This window comes from Doryrhamphus excisus, linkage group LG18 (genome assembly GCF_037039965.1).
Source record: "Doryrhamphus excisus strain RoL-2023G ecotype Guam linkage group LG18, RoL_Dexc_Guam_v1.1, whole genome shotgun sequence".
NCBI classification, from domain to species: Eukaryota; Metazoa; Chordata; class Actinopteri; order Syngnathiformes; family Syngnathidae; genus Doryrhamphus; species Doryrhamphus excisus.
The window spans coordinates 5179237-5193660 of NC_136374.1; the positions used below are offsets into that span (position 1 = coordinate 5179237).

General features: G+C 41.7%; 1 protein-coding gene across 1 annotated transcript in view; it reads left to right on the forward strand.

Moving 5' to 3' along the window:
- Nucleotides 1-9564: 9564 nt before the first annotated feature.
- LOC131105952 (retinoic acid receptor gamma-A-like) overlaps nt 9565-14424 on the forward strand; it is a 49287-nt gene continuing 44427 nt past the window's right edge. Inside the window, exon 1 of the mRNA XM_058054517.2 lies at nt 9565-9715. The gene's annotated coding sequence lies outside the window, so the exon portion shown is untranslated. The remainder of the gene's footprint in view (nt 9716-14424) is intronic.

Here is a 14424-nt window from a genome sequence, read left to right on the forward strand (position 1 = left end):
TAGAGTGGGGACTGCTGCCACACACATCTGATCTCCATTTGGGGGCTATACAGTATTTGCCACCTGTAGGCTTTGTGTAAGGGTGCAAGCAGCAGAGATCAGATTTTTCCGCAAATGGGCAAGGAAGACCAGAAAATAATAAACGCAACGGATACAAAAGCACATCCTAATAAAATACAGGAAAAGCTTATTTGTAGGGGTATCACCAGATCTTGCAAGGTTCAAACGTGATGATGCTTCTCGTGTTTCCAGCCTCACCAGCGACAGCCAGGGTGCTTGTGTTTGTTTTCCCATCTGAGTTGAAGAGCTGCCACTGTGTTCATGTCCAAGCAGAAGCTGAAGTCATTTTACATTTGATCAAAGTTACTTAGTATTTGTCAGATCAACACACATGGATGTTCAGAACTGTATGCACTCTTAAACGCAGGGCGGTTCGATTTACACTCTTTACATTTTACAAGCAGTGGCCATCCCTAGTGGAAGTTAGGTATTACCAAGTTAGTGACAAAAATAGTCAGGCGCATCAGTGATGATGAACTGGAAGATAAATGGGTAAGTGGGTGTCTTGGTTCATTAATAATGGTTCTCTGGTGAACAACTCCTCTTCATAATACACCTCATACGTAGAAGAGATCTGTGTTGACAACTTAGAGACATGGTCGCTAAAGTGCACAAAAACCCAACAAATGTGGAAAAAATAGAGCAAAAGAGCAGTCATTTTACAAGAATAAAGCTGAGATTTTAAGAGAATCAAGGCAAAATATTAAGCAAAAAAACAGCATAAATTTGAATTTAGTTTTAAAGAAATATAGTGTAAAACTGTGTCCTCGGGACACATTAAAACAAGAAAACAACAACAGCAAAAATTGAAAAAAGAACAGTAATTTTACAACAATAAAGCTGAAATTTTAAGAGAATTAAGGCAAAATATTGAGCAAAAACCCCAGCATAAATCTGAATTTATGTTTAAAGAAATATAGTGTAAAAAGAAAGATGATATGAGAAACAAAACAATAAAGCTGCAATTTTTTGGAAAATGAATTATGATCGTCAAGTCAAACTATTTTTGTCACTAACTTGGTAATAACAATGTACAGTAAAGTCTCGTTATATCGATATCGGTTATAATGAATTACTGCTTATTACGATACTATTTTCATTTCCCGACAAATTTCTAGTCTTTTATGATATAATTAGTACGATACTCGGTTATTATGATAATCCGGTTACTACGATGCCCTTTTCATCTCCCGCCAGCCAATTTGGTCTGCTTATATCGATACAAAAGCAGCTTAAATCAATCTTTGCTTAAGGATTTCAATACCAAAAAAGAACACGGCGAACGGCTGCTTCCAGTCAACTTTATTTTTCACACTTCCACCACCAGAGCGCAGCACACACATCGATTCCCGCACTTCCTGGTTCACAGGTCATGCTCAACCCGCCCCACATAGCTGGCCAAACACATGCCTGCAACAGAAGAACCAACTGACATAGCATACACACCTATTCCAACGAAGACACAAGCGTACAAATGCATGTATTTAATTGTGTTGTATTCAGATATCTTTTTATATCGCTTGCAATAATCACTGTTTTTCATATGTACATGCTGGCGTTCGTGGTTTCTCTTGTGTGTATAGATTCTATACACACAAGAGAAACCACGAACGCAGTTGGTTCTTCTGTTGCAGGCATGTGTTTGGCCAGCTATGTGGGGCGGGTTGAGCATGACCTGTGAACCAGGAAGTGCGGGAATCGGTGTGTGTGCTGTGCTCTGGTGGTGGAAGTGTGAAAAATAAAGTTGACTGGAAGCAGCTGTTCGCCGTATTCTTTTTTGGTATTGAAATCCTTAAGCAAAGATTGATTTAAGCTGCTCGACATTGTTCTATACTATAGAACAATGTCGAGTGCATTATTGCCCACTTTTAATGCAGTTCGGCGCAGGATCGGATATATCAACAGTCCGGGTATATCGATATTTTTTCCGACTCCCGACAATATCGATATAACGAGACTTTACTGTAACTAGAAAGAGCCACAATTCATTCATTCATTTTATACCGCTTTTTCCTTACGGGGGTCGCGGGTGTGCTGGAGCCTATCCCAGCTGTCTTCGGGCAAGAGGCGGGGCACACCCTGGACTGGTGGCGAGCCAGTCACAGGGCACATATAGACAAACAACCATTCACACTCACATTCATACCTATGGACAATATGGAATGGCCAATTAACCTAGCATGTTTTTGGCATGTGGGAGGAAACCGGAGTACCCGGTGCACCAACGCATGCACGGGGAGAACATGCAAACTCCACACAGAGATGGCCGAGGGTGGAATTGAACCCTGGTCTCCTAGCTGTGAGGTCTGCGTGCTAACCGCTTGTCCGCCGTGCAGCCCGCTGATACTAATATCTAATAAAAATACAAAGACTTGTTTTTACATACAAGGTGGGCCAAAGGTAGGTTGCAGTTAACACTTAGACATCTGACCAGTTTTGAGTTACATTGGACATATTATTGTCTGTAATTTATATCTAAAACATCTGCGACCCTAATCCTAATGCCCTTTTAATTCGTATTTGATGTTTTAAAGAAAAATCTCAGCCTCGATGAATTTCAGCTTTATGTTTTGTATGAACTTTTTCTGCTAACATTACACGTCTCTTTTTATTTATTTATTATTTATTTATTTATTTTATTCTCGTAATAGTTTGACTTGACGATCATAATTCATTCAATTCGATCACATTCATTTTCTAAAAAATTGCAGCTTTATTGTTTTGTTTCTCATATCATCTTTCTTTTTACACTATATTTCTTTAAACATAAATTCAGATTTATGCTGTTTTTTGCTTAATATTTTGATTCTCTTAAAATTTCAGCTTTATTCTTGTAAAATTACTGTTCTTTTTTCCATTTTTGCTGTTGTTGTTTTCTTGTTTTAATGTGTCCCGAGGACACAGTTTTACACTTTATTTCTTTAAAAATAAATTCAAATTTCTGCTGTTTTTTTGCTTAATATTTTGCCTCGATTCTCTTAAAATTTTTGCTTTATTCTTGTAAAATGACTGCTCTTTTTTCCATTTTTGCTGTTGTTGTTTTCTTGTTTTCTTGTTATAATGTGTCCCCGGGACACAGTTTGGGCACCCCTTTGTTAATGGATATCTGCTCTTAGGAAAGGGAGAATAACAACTAAAGAGCAAAGTGGTCTTATTGTCCTGACATTGTAATGTCTACCAGGATGTTGTAAGGGTCAACAATGTCAGAACTGCAAAACCAAAACAGGCTACTGTTGGCCGAACTGTGCCAAAACAACATCCGCAAAGTCAGCTATCCTCTCCACACACTCCTGTTCTTGTCCCACACGTACAGTCAAGACTCTTTGACGCATAGTTGCCAGGTGGTTACAATATCCTTGAGCATGTTAAAGGTTCTGCTCCTGTGGAAACAACGTAATATTTATATATTATAGTATATTTTATATCCTTCATGTCTACAACATGCAACAGTATGTAACACCACTACAAAATACCTGGGACAATAAAAACAGGAACTGAAAGATATTGATCTCGTCTAGTTTGCATCAATCCGACACTGATACTATCCTCAGTTTTGATACTAACGCTGTTTAGAATGATCCCTCCAGCTTGTCATGCATGCCTGTCATGCCTTGTGTGTGTGTGTGTGTGTGTGTGTGTGTGTGTGCGTGTGTGTGTGTGTGTGTGTGCAGCACGCAACTCCACATGACATCCATCTGAGCGCAGTTGGATCGTGATCTCATTACCAGCAGCCTGTTGCTGATTAAAAGCTGCCGTCTCAATACCCCCGCACCGCCCCCCCCCTGCTCCTTCTCCTGTCTTTTTTCCCCCTTCTACCTCCTCTCCACGCTCTCCTGCTTCCTTGTCCTCTGCACACCCCCTTGCCTCCTCCAAGCCTTCAACTCCAGAGTCATGCTATTCTGCGGTTTCTCCGCCGCTCGCTGCCAAAAAGGGGGCCCATTTCCAGCTCTGCGGAAAGTTAAAAGCGCCCCTCTTTTTCCTCATCTGATTTCCTCCTGCATTTCTTTGTTCTCGCCTCTTTGTTGTTCTCCATTATGCTGCGATCAAGACCCTTCGTAATAGCGTAGACACAATCAGGGTGTACGCATCAACATGCCCACATGTGTCATAACATAACAACACTTTTTTGTTTGTTTGTTTGTTTTTTTTACAAAATGCGTCTTTCACTCTCAGCCAGGAACAACACGCTGGCCTGATTCTGGGCTTGTTTCACTGACACAGAAACACAAATATAGGATTTGGGGAATCGGTAGGGAACCGTGTCTACACGACAGAACACGTGTAGCTACAGTTAGTGGAAGACGTAAAGGAGCCTCGGCACCCTGCAGTGTTGTATATTAACAAATAGGGCTGTAACTGTATATGAATATAACTATATATTTTGGTACGGTACAGCAAGGTGCAATACTGTTTGTAACTAACATGATTATGGAGTAGTTCCACTCCTAATAGTTGGAGTTGAGCGCTGAATGACTGAATTAATATTTTGCTTATTATTATTGGAGTATTTTTAAGTATCGCTGTGCCTTTTTGTGTGAATGCACATACACACACACACACTACGCACACAAATGTCATGGCCTGCCTGCAACACACACTTAAAACCAAAAAGGCAGCCAACACTATACTTTGCCATAATTTCAAAGGCGTTATATAAAGTGAATTGTCATGACATCGGTGACTCAAACTGGGCAAACACGGATGATTTTAGAGGTGCTGTTTTTAAAAGTACAAAGTGGACCAACAACACATGTAAGCATGGTGGCAGCATCACAGCCCGGGCTGCACGAGTGCTGTCGATGCTGCGGGATTTGTGGTTCATTAACTCATTGGCTACCAAAGACGTATTTGTAAAAAAAAATTCAACTCGACAGGCTCGCTCCCAAAGATGTACTATAAATACATCTTTTACATTTTTTGCGTGAGAGGCACAAAGAGGTGATGATGCAAGTCCACAATATAAGAGAGCAAATTTGGTGCCGTTTTAAACCAAAAAAAACGGCCACAGGTTGCAGAAATGCATTTTATAAGAACTCGGCCTGGATCTTTTCCATTGAAATACATGCTCTGCACCTACCAGGATGTGGAAAAGCATCTTGCCAAGTTGCGTGAAGGAAGTTGTTCAGTTGCAATTGTTCATCCATCCATCCACTTTCTATGTCGCTTATTCTCACTTGAAATAGGGGGTACACCCTGGACTGGTGGCCAGCCAATCACAGGGCACATATAGACAAACAACCATTCACACTCACATTCATACCTATGGACAATTTGGAGTGGCCAATTAACCTAGCATGTTTTTGGAATGTGGGAGGAAACCGGAGTACCCGGAGAAAACCCACGCATGCACGGGGAGAACATACAAACTCCACACAGAGAATCGAACGCAGGTTTTCCCGATCTCCTGACTATGTGGCCAACATGCTAACCGCTCATGAAAGATGAGAGTCTATTCTTTCTTTTGTGACATATCATATTTTTATAGCCCAGGAACACAATATTCTGTGTGCTTTGAGAAATCAGTCAAAATGATGACAAATGTCCGGTACAGAGAGGGACTAGTGAAGAATGTCTGCGATCGAATGAGTCAAAGGGAAGATGAATTCCAGCACGGACTGTGACATTGTGCAGCTGAGCATGATCCCCGACCTTTATCTTCATGAGGTTAATGAGGAATGTCAATAGCAACAAAACTAGCAACTGTTTGTTGAAATGTGGGGGATGTACTGACTTTTTATGAGGTTTTTTTTCTAAGCTGCCACATATTCATTTCTTCACACACGGCTTCAATTTGTTTGTGTCAGCATCAAATACGACAGGAGCAGATGACTGAATTCCTGCTGGTTTTTGGTGTCAGCGCTATGGGAGAATAAGCATTTCTAGTGAGGAATGTGTGCCAGGACGCTGAGCTGCAGCGTTCTATTTGGCATGGAGGTCTTGTCTCCATGCATTAAACATGAGCCCTCAGCTCTGTTGCACTGACACCCTGTTGCAATACACCACCTGTATTTATTTGTGGACAAACTGGACAAAGCTATTCATCTTGAATACGCATTGTGATACCCTCCTCCTTTCCATTTAAAAACCTGCTGGACCTTCTGTTGCACGTCATGGTCTTTTATGGGGCTGCTTGGAGTCGCCGGTGGTTTGCGCATTCGTTCAGACAGTCTCTGACAGGAAGAAGCAGGTAGCTCCAACCCTGAGGGGCCGGCTGGTGAGGTTTGATCTCATCATGGGGCTACATTTAATGATTCCTGACCAACCAATAATTGGTTTGATCCTCTCAGGATCGTGCAAGAACTGGACTCAATTAGAGCCCTCCAAACCAAGAACAGTCCCCCTTACAGTGGGGGTAAAAAGTAGTAAATGCCCTACTGGTTTTGTAAGTTTAGCCCCTTCTAATCATATGAACAGTACAGAATTTTTATTGTGAGTTTATTGTAACAGAGAGCGAGACCAAATGTAAAAAAAAAGAGAAGAGAAAAAAAATGTTGCAAATATCCCACCCAACCTCCAGTCCCCCATGGAACTCGGGGTTCCTGTTGCCACTGGGTGGCACTGTGAATAATTCATGCTGACCACCAAAGTTTGTCGCCTCGTCTTGCACGCATCCTATGGCGTAGGCTAAATGCTTTGCTATTTGTCATTGTCCATCTGTCTGGTAACCGGGACTTTGATTTGGACTCATTTGGTCAAAGTCCCGAGGAAGAGTTGGTCAAAATATGGGCTTGTGTTTGGGATGCTTGAAATACCAAATGTTTCACCGCGCCTGATGATGAAACGTTTTTCGGAAGTAAAGGCACCTAAAAACACACGGAATAATAATAAACATAGCAGTTCCAGTAGAGCAGGGGTCGAGAACCTATGGCTTGGGAGCCATATTTGTTTCTTTTGATTTCTTGGAATAAAAAAAAAATCACTGACATTTTGAAGTAAAATTGCAGTGTTAAAAAAAATGTATGATGCATGATGCATGCATGTGGATGGATAGTGCCAACGCCAACTGTCCTCCTGATATTATCCGGGTAATTGTCCAGAGTCAAAGCAAGTCAGCAGCAACTCTGTGCATGGAACAGACACATTTTTTATTTTTTTTGCAATAGTGAAGAACAGAAGGCCATTCAAAGATGGCGCATATGCCAAAACAATTCATGCTTGATGTGGCGAATGAACATTTTAACGACATTTTAGGTAAAGACAAGATAATTAATCGAATAAAAGACATGACTGCTGTCAGACTGATTACAGTACAATAAACTTGCCATAAGAATACTGCACTGTCTTTGTAAAAAGTAAACAGGGGATCAAATACTTGTCCTCCACCGGACCAAGAGCTTATGATTGCTTTTTGTCACATTCCTAAAATCATCTAAGACTGCATGTACAACAGGCTTTTTCAGTTCATTCACGTACACGTTGGTGTCATCATGTATGCCGTGCATTTGCAGTTTATTAATGTTGGGACTACACGTGGATCAGTTGGCTCTGCTGTCATCAAAGTCTCCCTGGGTCGGCGTGTGCATGCATATTTGATTGAAATTTAGCTACAAAGTAGGGTTCCCACGGGTGCTTGAAAATCATTTGAATTTGCTCTAAAGTATCAGAAATGGTAACAACTGACTTGTGTTTGCTTGTTAGACAGTGAAGCACAAAACCTGAACATAATATAAAACATGTTTTCCATGCATTTATTATGAAACCAGTGCCATCATCATGATGTGATTGATGACCTCCGGCATGTACACGCCAGTGGAACCAATGGAGGCGTTCCATAACATACGCCGTTAGCCATGAAATACTATTTCCGCTTGAGCAAAGACTCAATAGACGAAAGCCCAGCACCCACAAGTGTCTCAAAAAGTCAGAAAAATACGACTCATCTTGTGTTTGTGGTAACGCCTTACCCCCTTTGAAAAAGTAAATAAATATAATAACTTACTCATAAAATTGTAAAATAATTCCAATAGTTTTTAAAAAATACAATTATTAATAAACCACCACTGTTTCAGGATTCAATAGAGCCTATTATTTATTGAAAAATCTAACTTTTTTTTTTTTACCGAAATGAAGGAAAATACAAATATAAGGCTTTCGAAAGACGTTTTCAGTAAGTAGTATTCCACATTGGTCACTAGGTGTCGCCAATGTTACTGTAATGTTTGGTGAGACACACAAGCACCAGAATTGATCGGCGGAACAACAGGCTTTTATTGCAGTTTGAACAAACAGGCACAATAATCCCGAACACGGGCTACTCTTGTGGCTGTCACCTACGCCGCCAAGCTAAAACTCAACTCTGAGCCCCTGACGTCAATTCCTGTCTGCAGTCCCTCCTCTCCTGGGCTCCACCCCACCCTCCCCACCCCTCCACAGCACTGGAATACATCTACAGCAAAACACAGGAGTATGAGTCTGATTTGTATCTTAATGACTCTTTATAATAGGAGTGTAAAGGTGACTATGGGGGTGCTATGTCATGTCTAGAGGGCTCTAATGTTAAAAACAGTATTTATAACATCGTAAGTGGGTGTTCTATGCTTGTTGCTTGATGTTGCTTACCTTCACTGGTGTCCCAGGTATGCAGGAGCTTATCCCAGCCAAATTTACGCGAGACTGGTCGTCAGTCAATCGCAGCACTACAAAAATGTTTCATCTAACTAATAAAGAATCCTAGTTTGCGGAAATTCACTTATGATGGTTGGGCCTGAACCAATTAACTGCGACAAACAAGGAATTACTGTAAATGCATTTGCGTAAATAATGTCATTTACTTTGTATAAACGGCATAGAAAATGGATGGATGTCATTTTCTAAACGGGACTGGTCTTGAATAGCCTACTATGCGTGTTTCACTTCGCATCTACGTATTGTCTGAAGGAGACTTGAGTGTAATTTCTTCCCAATCAGTCCTATTTAGTCTCAACTAGGCCCCACGTGGCTTCGATCCTCCTGGACTCTCCCAGTTTGGCGGGCCTCCCGTCTTTAAGTCAAGGCTTTGTAAACATGGAGCAATGGTCCAAGAGCTGACACGGATACCCCCAAAGGTGTGCATCCAAGTGCAGCATGTATGTTTTTGTGTGTGAGCTAATGACTTGTAATTGCAAATGGTATAGTCCAAACTGCCATTGTGGAGATCGAAAGTCTAAATCTGAATGATACAGCAGGGGGTACTTTGGATTGGTTTTAGCATCTTTCAGGCACAACATGTGTTGAAGTACTGCGCCTCCTGCATCCATGAATTTTTCTCCATGCGACCCTCAGTGGAAAAGGTTGAGACACCCTGTTTGGAGGTAAAAAAAAGGACTTTGAGACAAAGAGAAAGAGGAGGGGAGTGGGTGGGCAACACCATGAAACCTAAGCCTTGTGGACCCCGTTCTCCCTTCCTACGGGCATTCTGTGGTGGGGCAAAAAGAAAAAAAAGCAGTGCAGCGTATATTTGAGGTGTTGGATCACATGACAGAGGCAGGGTTTGTGAATCAAAGCAGACGATGACTTCAGGAGAGAGCGAGGGAGGCGGAATGCAACAGGCTGAAGTCAGTCGTCACAGTCAGACAAACTTCACAACTTTTCAGTTCTCGTGCCGCTCGGTCCTCTTCTGACTTGTTAGAAGAAGAAAAAAAGACTGTGTTGTGCTGGGCTCCACTTTAGACATTGGGTAAGTTTGACTTGTGTGTCTTTAGCTGGATCTGAATCCTCCCTTGAGTGTGTATGAGCGGCGTGGAAGAGAAAGGCATGTCAGAGCATGAGTGAGACGTCCGTGTCTGCCTCTCCGTCTGTCTCTTTGTGAGTTGCCGAGTCCAGCCATTAGCTTTCCAGTGGAAAGCTTTAATTAAGAACGGCAACTTTTAAGGAGGGGAATGAAAGTTGCCCCCTGGGCCGCCCCTTGTCAACTCTTACTAGGGTGTCCTGTTTGGCTCGCGTGCTGGATACACATGTTTGTGTCCATGTCTTGGCTTCTCGGCTCTTCTTGGAACAACCCTAAGAGTTGACATAAGGGTTTGCATGCGGCCGTACTTCAGGTGAGATGACTGTCGGACTTGATGGATCACCCCGTCAGCATCACAAATGGACCGAGGGGATCTGACTCACAGCGTCACGGTCATCGCAATTCGGTACCTCAGTTTTAAGTTCACGGTTGGCGATGACGATGTGAGACATTTAACAGCTTAGCTTTTTGCATGTTTTTTTAAATGAAACTTTTACGAAGGTAAAGTTTCTCATCGAAGTGTAGCATTCCTAAGTGAGGATTGGAACCCCCTTCCCCATGCTTCATACCGCTTTCTTTTACCCACTCGTCTTTGTCTCTGTTTACGTATTTCAGGCTCAAGCTTGTCCTTGGCACAACTGCTGTCATTTAGGACTATTTCAATACTTTTGTACCGCTTATCCTCACAAGGGTGCTGGAGCCTATCCCAGCTGTCTTCGGCGAGAGGTGGGGAACACCCTGGACTGGTGGCCAGCCAATCACAGGGCACATATAGACAAACAACCATTCACACCACACACACATTCATCAATTAATCAATGATTAATTGATTAGTCAATTAACAAACTATTGATAAACTGACAAACTATTTTGGTATTCGATTAATCTTATTTTATTTTTAAATGGAAATATTCTCTCGTTTCATTTTAATTTCCATAATCTCACATGAAAACAGACCTACTTTTGTGTTTGAGGCAAAACAAGACATTCCCACCCAGCATTGACTTGGGAAGAGGGTGATGGACATTTGTTTGCATTTGGTTCATATTGACATATTGATTTGGTCTGATATGGTCGATGAATGCAAACACCAAGTTTCAGATGAATTGATTAAGAAAGTCATGGTGTGTTGCAACCCCCCCCCACGCCCCGGGCGACTGGGATATTGATTCAGTCGCCATTGTTTACTACTGCTACTACACAGGAAACTAAATAGCTAGTCAATGAGAGTGGTGGGGTCGCACGGTGAACAAGTGGTTAGCATGTAGGCCACACATTGAGGAGATCAGGAAGACCTGGGTTTGATTCAGATTCGGAGAACGGCACAGTTTGCATGTTCTTTCATTGGCCGGCTTGGAGAGTGGTGGTTGCTCACGCTCAGGAAAGCACTGCCCCCTGGTGTTGTGATAGAGAGGTCACGAGCTCAGCCCTCAGCCACCCTTGAAAGTTCTCCCAATTCTACAAAGACAAATCAAAATTCTTTGACGTATTTTTGTTACGTTTGTTTGTTTTCTTGAAAAGTAACGCAATAATTACTTTCCCTGGTAGCTAATGGTGTACCACGTGGGAATACATTTGCATTCACTAATTCCGTTACTTGACAGAGTGTACCCCAAGACAGCTGGGATAAGCTCCAGCATACTTGTGGCCCTGGTAATGACAAACAATATAGAAAATGGCTGGAATTTATGGCTGTAGTCAGGGGTAACTACACTGTGCATGTCAACATGAGAAAAAAAGTCATTCAAGACATCCTAAATGTTAAATAGCATAAATAATCTTGTAACTTTCTATATTTGTGTAATGTTCAGATGCGATCCATGTTACATTTTATTTGGGGAATGAGTCAATAAAAAAACAAGGCCCCCCCAGGCCGGATTTGGTATATCACCACACGATACACAGTTCATTCTTTTGTGTCAGCTGATCTGTGATCTGCTCGGTCTGAGAGGATTCTCATAAGTCTGGAAAGAAAAAGGCTCTTGTTGCTGAAGTTGCATCAGCGGGAAAACTCCAGCGTTTGGACGCAACCATTTTCGTGTACAACCTTTGCTGTATTATTCAGGAACGACAACACACACACCCTCAGGACTTGGCTTTTCTCCTTTGTTCTCCAGCTCTTCCTGTCAGCTGATTTTGTGCGCAGTCGTATAAACCGAAACCCAAGACTTGCTCATCTTCAAGCAAGCAAATGTTCTCTGCAAAGTTACACAATTGTGCATGGAACGATTTAGAGAGACATTGTGAGAGTCATGCATGCCTAATTGGCTTCAGAGATTTGGAAGTCACTTGAATTGCTGCTTTTTTGTGCCTGCCAGTGCGTCCAAAGAAGCTCACAATGTGTGTTCAATTGTGGCCTGGGGATGTTCTGTACTCGGCGCTGGCTACACCACCTTTTAAACACTCTTCTAATCTCCTATCTGGAGCCTGTGTGTGTCTTTGTGGGGGGGGGGGTAGACTCACTTTTCACTTCAATACAAAATGAAACGCTGCCTAATAAATGCCTCAATTAGTCCCGACCCATGGCCGGACTGTGAGGCCTCCAGCGACAGGAGCTTGACCCCTGCTGTCGACCTGGCGACCTTGAGCAGCCTGCAGGCTCGACTCGGCATAATGACAACATTGTGTCTTTTATGGATCTGCATCATCCCCATTACCGCTGCTAAAACAGAATTTACACTGTGTAATTCTAAGATGCAAGAAGGCCTGTTTTTGTGGGGAACGCTTGATTTATGTCTCATTCAGTACTTAAGAAACTCATTTATCAAAATCCTTGCGAGACTAACAGCTTGATTTCAAACCAAATCAAGTCAACTGTGCAAAATAAGTCAAGAAAAGGAGAAATGACTGTTGGCTTTGGTTTTGTGCTGTATATGGAGGTGTATAAATATAACAATAACCATCTAACAACATGAACAACACAGAAAAATCCACACTCATTGATCCAGTACCAATCCACTACCGATACACCCTTGGTATTGATGCTCGTGATATTAGGATGGATCCGCCCATGCAATAATAATGATAAGATCGGGTGATGTAGGTGGGTGTTGTGATCTAGCATCTTTTGCTGCTTTTCCCCGAATAAACGCTGCTGGCTCTTCTGGCTTTGGTTTGGGAGACGGCTTGGGTTTCCACTTTAAAAATAGTACCAAGGGAAACTACAAAACCCATGCCGCACCAAACGTATCCATCGGAAGACAACATGCCAACAAACATCCATGTAGGATAGTATTCCGTATATTCCAGCTTTGGGAGAAGGCATGAGAAATGACGCAGCTACTCTCAACCAATGAGTGACCAGCGGTACCTGGTAGTACCTGCTTGTGCCAATAGCGACTACAGTAGAGGCTTGGAGTCAACATTTAGTTTATACGCATCTCTCTGGCTAATGATATTCTGTCGTGCCCCCTTATAGCTTGAACGGGCAGCAAATTGATTAGTTTGCAACTTGGGGCTTGTGTAACACGGATGCCATGCATGCAGCCAATGCACAAAGACACCGATACTGAAAGCCCCCACCCCTGACACCTTACCCTGTGCCCCGTTCTATGGGAATATTGCATGATGTTATTTTCTACCTCCCACTGCTCGTTTGCATCCGAGCATAATTGCTTGATTGATTGCGGTTTTTATTGTTCCCAGCTAATTGTCTTGTTTTTCTTCATGAGCTTGGTATGTGTTTCTCAGACTCTGTGGCTTACGCTACATATGAACTGTGTGGTTTAAAAAAAAAAAAGCTTAAGAAGACGATGAAGCTTGCTTTACTTGTGGCTTCTCCCAGCTGTATGAAGTTAAATGAAGTTAAACACATATGTTGTATACGCAGAGAAAGGCTGCCAAGTTTGTATTGACCACGTTTACATGCATGGCTTTGCAATGATGTCAGTTTGGTGTGGATACCAAGTAAATACAGGGTCAGTACGCATGATGAAATCTTACAAGATCCTTTTATGATTTTGCCTGTAATTTGTTTATTATGATATATAGATCCATCCTCCCAGGCAAAGAATGCTAAATGCTAATAGGAAGTGTCTTATGTGCTGTGGGTAAAGTGTTTAATAGCTTCTCAAAAGCATAGGGAAAAAATCCCTGACTGCTCCTGTAGGATTTGTTATTTATAAATAGGATAAAGGATATTATTGTAAAAAACCTGTACAATTTTACAACGTAGGATTTTTAACAATAGAGCCCTCTATACATGAAATAACACCCCTACACTATTTTACACACCTTTACACTCGTCTTCCCTTGTATAGTAGACATAATTGGAGGAAAAAAAGACATAAATACGACGTTATAGACTCACATTCAGTCATGTTGTTCTTGTTTGACCAGTGTGTTTAATACTACATATCATCACAAGACTTTCAATTCATTTCTGAATGCCTTATATTTGTATTTCAATTTGTTCAGCTATTTTTATGCTTGAAATTTTTTTATGTTATTTAGGTAACATTTTCTTAAACATGCATACTTTTTGACTAATAATAGGCATTACAAAGCAGCAATAATTTATGAATTCATATATTTTAGAAAAACTGTGGTATGGAGTGAAGCCATGCAAGTCAAAGTGTTGCAGGTTTTTTGTGTGCATGTAAACGTACTGTTTAGTACGTAAGGATTTCAGAGGGAAAAACTCGAGCAGCATGACATTT